The following is a 6000-nucleotide window of genomic DNA, read 5'->3' as shown; positions in this document are numbered from 1 at the left end:
TGTGCTTAATACTAGAGCAGAAGAATAGTAAGGTCCCATTCTCACTGTCTGCGGCCTATCAGTCAGGAAATTCCTTACCCACAGACAGATTATGTATATATCAAACTTTTGAATTATTCTACTGCAACTGGTGAAAGGAGACTTTGGTTGTAATTTCTGATCATTTGTATTAGTTTATAAATACAGTGGTACCTCGGGTTAAGTACTTAATTCGTTCCGGAGGTCCGTTCTTAACCTGAAACTGTTCTTAACCTGAAGCACTAATGGGGCCTCCTGCTGCCGCTGCGCTGCCGGAGCACGATTTCTGTTCTCATCCTGAAGCAAAGTTCTTAACCTGAAGCACTATTTCTGGGTTAGCGGAGTCTGTAACCTGAAGCGTATGTAACCCGAAGTGTATGTAACCTGAGGTACCACTGTAGTGTTTAGTGCCATCGTTATTGGCCATCGTGTTGTGTTATATTTTTCAGCCTATCTTTTTCACCAGCTGGGACCTATACAATCAGGACCTATACTTCCATAGTATTGCAGTCGCGCTGATCCCAAGTAAACGGGCATTTTTTAGGTCATGTTGTGTGTGCATAATAAACGGATCAGCACAGCTGCCTGCATTTTCGGACTCCCCTGCGAGGCGTGGCTGTCACGGGGAGCTTCCTAACCGACTCCTGCACCACAGCTGGACGTAAGCAAAGCTCCCCGGACGGAATAAGGGCCGCCTTGTGGTGCCGGGGCAGGCAAGCGGGCGGGAGGCCGGGCCTACTCCCGCGAAACAGGCAAGAGGTGAGCCCGGGCCCCGGAGCCGCTCTGTGCCCTCAGCCAGCCGGGCCCGCGCCGATGACGTCATCGGGCGCCGCCTCTCGCCGTCGCGGCCGGGGTGGGAAAAACAAACACAGAACTCGGCGGTGCGTCAGGTAAACAACAGGCACGCGCTCTGAGGGGCGCGGGGCCCTCGCTGCCATGGCATGTACCACTTTCGGCGGGGGAGCGGGGGGGGGTGGGGAAGGAAAGGCGGAGAAACTAGCGGGGTCGGGCGGGGAGGTAGCTGCTGCCGCCGCCGCCACCACCCCCCTCGCTCCAGCCGCGACTTCCCCCCTCCCGAACCCGCTAGTTCGGACCGCGTTCCCGCCTCTTCTCTCCAGAGCCCTGAGGGGAGCCGCTCGAGCCGGGTGCCCTCGGGTGAGGCGACTTTCCGGCTCCCTTCGTGAGGCAGGCGGCGGCGGCGACTCGCTCCCTTTTTGCCGTGTGGCTCCTCGGGCGCTTTCGCGAGGCTGCCGTTTCCTCACGGCTTCTTCCCTTATCTGGAAGTACACGCACAACTTCCCACGGTTCTAATACCACCCAGGACATCAACAGGGGGATGAAGAGAGTCGTAGTCCCACAGCATAGAGGGCCACAAGGGTCCCACAATTGCCTTGTTGTAGCACCAAGTGGCTTCGGGACTGCAGCCTAAGGCAGTGCCGGATTTACGTATAAGCTAAACAAGCTACAGTGGTACCTCAGGTTAAGTACTTAATTCGTTCCGGAGGTCCGTTCTTAACCTGAAACTGTTCTTAACCTGAAGCACCACTTTAGCTAATGGGGCCTCCTGCTGCTGCCGCGCTGCCAGAGCACGAATTCTGTTCTCTTCCTGAAGCAAAGTTCTTAACCTGAAGCACTATTTCTGGGTTAGAGGAGTGTGTAACCTGAAGCGTATGTAACCTGAGGTACCACTGTATAGCTTAGGACCCCACTATACTTCCTCTTAATTGTGTTTCAGTTCAACAATTACTTTGATTATATATATATGTGTGTGTGAGCACACGCGTGCGCAAATGGCTTTATTAGGTCCAGAAATTACCATATAGCATATATGCAACACAAAAAATAGTGACAATTTGTTGTTGACAAAGGACAGCTGGACATATAAAGGGCCCCATTATCTTCAGTAGCTTAGGGCCTCATCAACCCTAAATCCAGCCCTGGCCTAAGGATACAACCCTAGTGTAGGCGCATGACCTAGGGCAGGGGTGGCCAACTCCCAAGAGACTGTGATCTACTCACAGAGTTAAAAACTGGCAGTGATCTACCTCCTTTTTGGGGGTTCAGGTCAAAGTTGTTGAGTTTTTCCAGGGAGGAGGTAAAATGTTGAGTTTTTTAGGGGAGCCACAGTTGTTCAGCTTCTTTGGGGGGAGCCAATGATCTACCAGTGATCTACTGCAGATGTCCAGTGATCTACTGGTAGATCACAATCTACCTGTTGGACATGCCTGACCTAGGGGTAAGGTTCAGGGAAGGGCCTTCTGAGTAAACATGCATAGCATTGCGCCAGTACCCCACCCTGTCATACAGTTAAACATGTCACGTCTTTTCAGTGTGTACAAAGCACCCATCCCTTTTTATCCCCCCTGCTGTATACATGAAATTTCTAATGCTTGTTGGGAAACCCCCCCCCTCCTTTTCACCCATGAGTGTGCATTGAAAATATGAGGTCAAATTATGAATTATTTTATCACTGTTTCAAGTCTTTTGATTGTGGAGATATCAGGATGATTATTCATCTGTGTTCTTGTGTATATAGTATTGCTGGCATCGTTTAAATTAGTATACACAAAAATGCATTGAGCATGTGGGAAATTCTCTTTTAATGACAGTGAGTTCAACAGAAGTGGTTAATGGGATGTTAAGTGCTTTAGTGCTTTGCTTTGTTGTGATTTTATGGATTTTCTTCTGCATGATCTAAGAAGCTTGAAGGCCTCCATTGGAATGGAAAGGTGCGGTAAAAATATTGAAATGAATAATTAATATCTAATCTGTTTTAAGGCTGCAAACCTGTAACCTCTTGCCTAGGAGTAAATCCTATTGAACTCAGTAGGACATACTTCTGAAGGAACGTGCCTGGTTTCTATCCATCACTCAAAGCCAAACTATGGCATGGCACAAATGTGAGGGTTCAAAAACAGCCACTTTGCTACTCTCTGATCCTTTTTGGTGCCACAGCACACTGAGCTAAGCCAAGGTTTGACTTAGCATGTCATCTGAACCTGGGCTCGTGGTTAAGTTCCCTTCAGGCTAACCACAAGCTATAACCAAGAACAAACAAAATGTTGGTATAGCATGATGTGCAAACCAGGCTCTTGAGTATGCATCTTAGAGTTGGTTCAGAAATGACTGTGTCGGCACACAATCTTGGTAATTGTGTTGTGTGATTTTTTTAATAAGCAGTGACTTGAGAAATGCTACCAGTGAGTGAGGTTTGGTGGCTGCATATACCACATCTACCTGAAGGTGGCCCATGCATATTAACAGTGCTACCAGCAGCAACCTCACATGTACTCAAGATGATTGTACAGTGGTGCCTCGCAAGACGAAATTAATTCGTTCTGCGAGTTTTTTCGTCTTGCGAATTTTTCATCTTGCGAAGCACGGTTTCGGAAAAGTTTTGGAAAAGCTTCAAAAATCACCAAAGTCTTCAAAAACCTCAAAAAAGGCTACCACACCGGGTGCTATGAGTTGCTCCTCGAAGTCAAGTTGCAACTGTATTAACGGTTTTAAGAAAAAGGAAACAAACTTGCAAGACGTTTTCGTCTTGCGCAGCAAGCCCATAGGGAAATTTGTCTTGCGAAGCAACTAAAAAAACCAAAAACCCTTTCGTCCTGCGAGTTTTTCGTCTTGTGAGGCATTCGTCTTGCGAGGTACCACTGTATAGGTATTGACTATAGCAGTGTTTCCCAACCTTTTTTGGGCAAAGGCACACTTGTTTCATGAAAAAAATCTCGAGGCACACCACCATTACAGCCCCGTGACGTCAGCGCGCAGCGTCACGCCGGGAGGGACGCACGAAAGTGTAAGATTCAATTTTCCCCCCTCCCCCTTGCCTTCCTTCTGTGCCAACCGCCAAAAAGCCAAGAATCGCGGGACCGCCGGCGGAGGGGGGGAGGGCGAGCGGAGGCAGCGGCGAGCCCCGTTCCTCCCCATCCGCCCCATTCCGTGCAAGGAGCGCGAACAGGTGTGAGAAGGGGGTCAAACCTGCGGGTCGGCGCCGGGGAACCTCCAAGCTTTGGGGGTGGGGGGGGGGGAGGCAGCAAAGCGAGGCAGGAAGGAGAGCGCGGCTTGGCGAAGTACTCGGCGGCGAAGGCCAGCAGGTCCGGCGGCCGGTGCCGCAGCACCTCCACCGTGTAGCCCTGCAGCAGCTCAGTCAGACCCGGCGGGATCTCGATGCTCATCTTGTAGCCGAGGCGCGCGGGAGACTCAACGGATGGGCCCGGGAGAGAGAGAGAGAGAGACACGACGGAGAGAGAGCGGGAGTCCCTGCTCGCCGTCGCCACCGCTACAACTACTGTGGCGGTTGGTCGTGGTTGTCGCTGCCGCCGCCGCCGCCCACCTCTATCTATCTCTCCCCCTCAGCTTTCTACGCGGGCCTCGAGCCGGAGGTGGGGGGTGGCCGCCGCCGCTTTCTCCACCTCCACGTCCTGCCTCCTCCTCCTCGAGCCCTCCGTCAGCCCTGAGGGAACCGCCGCGCTCGCGCCGCCGCTCTCTGACACGCGAGAAAGAGAAAGGAACGGAGCGGCGGGGTAGTCGGGGGAAGGAGGGGCCGGAATGGAAGCGCGAGGCGAGCTGCGCATGCCCAGCAGGAAGCGGCGGAGAGCACCACAGAGAGAGAGAGAGAAGCAAGGGAGGGCGGGGAGTGGGCGGGAACACGCTTCATGCGTCACAATAACGGACAAGAGGCGCTCGAGGGATAGATTAGGACCTAATTTGACTTTTACCAAAAAAAAAAAAAATCTTTCGAATTTTCCCCACGGCACACCAGGCAACATCTCGCGGCACACTAGTGTGCCGCGGAACAGTGGTTGGGAAACACTGGACTATAGAGTGTATTTATTATACAGTGTCTTTGTCTCTACCTTCTCTGTCTTCACTTTCCACACCTTCACTCTTGTTCTTTATGCTTTGTTACCTGTCAACTTGTTATACTTGTGATACTTTATAACACTATTCCAGTCTATACTACATTCATATTTTTTAACTCACACATTCTCAAAGGGTCCAGTTATGACCCACCAGAACCTGGTAGGAATCTTGTGTATGAGTCACCATCTTGGTAGTGCTCAGGACTAGCACACTGAATACTGGTAACTTTGTCATAGGACTGGAACTAATAGCTCCAAAACAAAAGTTTTTTTTACACAATAAATACTTTTCTTACTACATCATTGCCTATAATTCTGAATGGGTTCCTGTAAAATTTTAGTATTTAGGTTTTGTCCTTTTTGAAATGATATTTTATATTGGTGCATTATTAATTAAACTATCTATTAATCTCTTTATCTGTTTTTCTCTTATACCAGCAAAGTATCATTGCTTTTTGTAACAAGTTCCAATGACCATGTGCTTTGAAAGTGTTTTAAATAGAGTTTTAAATTACCAACAGTAGTAATTTGAGTGCTCAGCAATAGGAAGGTTATATCCCTTCTGGGTATGATATGGAGACAATATACAATACATTGTTATTGATAAGGATATGTAGAACATTGCACGAATACTAAAATATGGTTGGGACCTATGGTTGGGATTCATACATGCACAATCCCTAAAGGTAAAGGTACCCCTGCCCGTACGGGCCAGTCGTGTCCGACTCTAGGGTTGTGCACCCATCTCACTCAAGAGGCCGGGGGCCAGCGCTGTCCGAAGACACTTCCGGGTCACGTGGCCAGCGTGACATCGCTGCTCTGGCGAGCCAGAGCCGCACACGGAAACGCCGTTTGCCTTCCCGCTAGTAAGCGGTCCCTATTTATCTACTTGCACCCAGGGGTGCTTTCGAAATGCTAGGTTGGCAGGCGCTGGGACCGAGCAACGGGAGCGCACCCTGCCGCAGGGATTCAAACCGCCGACCTGACGATCGGCAAGTCCTAGGCGCTGAGGCTTTTACCCACAGCGCCACCCGCGTCCCGCACAATCCCATATGGCCCCTGAAAAGCAGTTCCATTCTGTCTAATGCCAGATAGCATCAACAGGGCAACAAAC

General features: G+C 50.2%; 1 protein-coding gene across 10 annotated transcripts in view; it reads left to right on the top strand.

The window, feature by feature from the left end:
- The first annotated feature begins 550 nt into the window (after positions 1–550).
- Positions 551–6000, top strand: part of AOPEP (aminopeptidase O (putative)) — a 180662-nt gene continuing 175212 nt past the window's right edge. For 2 of the 10 annotated variants that reach the window (XR_013394624.1, XR_013394621.1), the window contains exon 1: positions 560–908. The gene's annotated coding sequence lies outside the window, so the exon portion shown is untranslated. Of the gene's footprint in view, positions 909–1070; positions 1174–1823; positions 2748–6000 lie in introns of those variants that run through there. The other 8 variants (XM_077936064.1, XR_013394626.1, XM_077936065.1 and 5 more) reach the window with 8 other exon arrangements.

This window comes from Podarcis muralis, chromosome 11 (assembly GCF_964188315.1).
Source record: "Podarcis muralis chromosome 11, rPodMur119.hap1.1, whole genome shotgun sequence".
NCBI lineage: Eukaryota > Metazoa > Chordata > Lepidosauria > Squamata > Lacertidae > Podarcis > Podarcis muralis.
The sequence above is the reverse complement of the archived record's forward strand: the minus strand, read 5'-3'. Positions and strand labels throughout refer to the sequence as shown.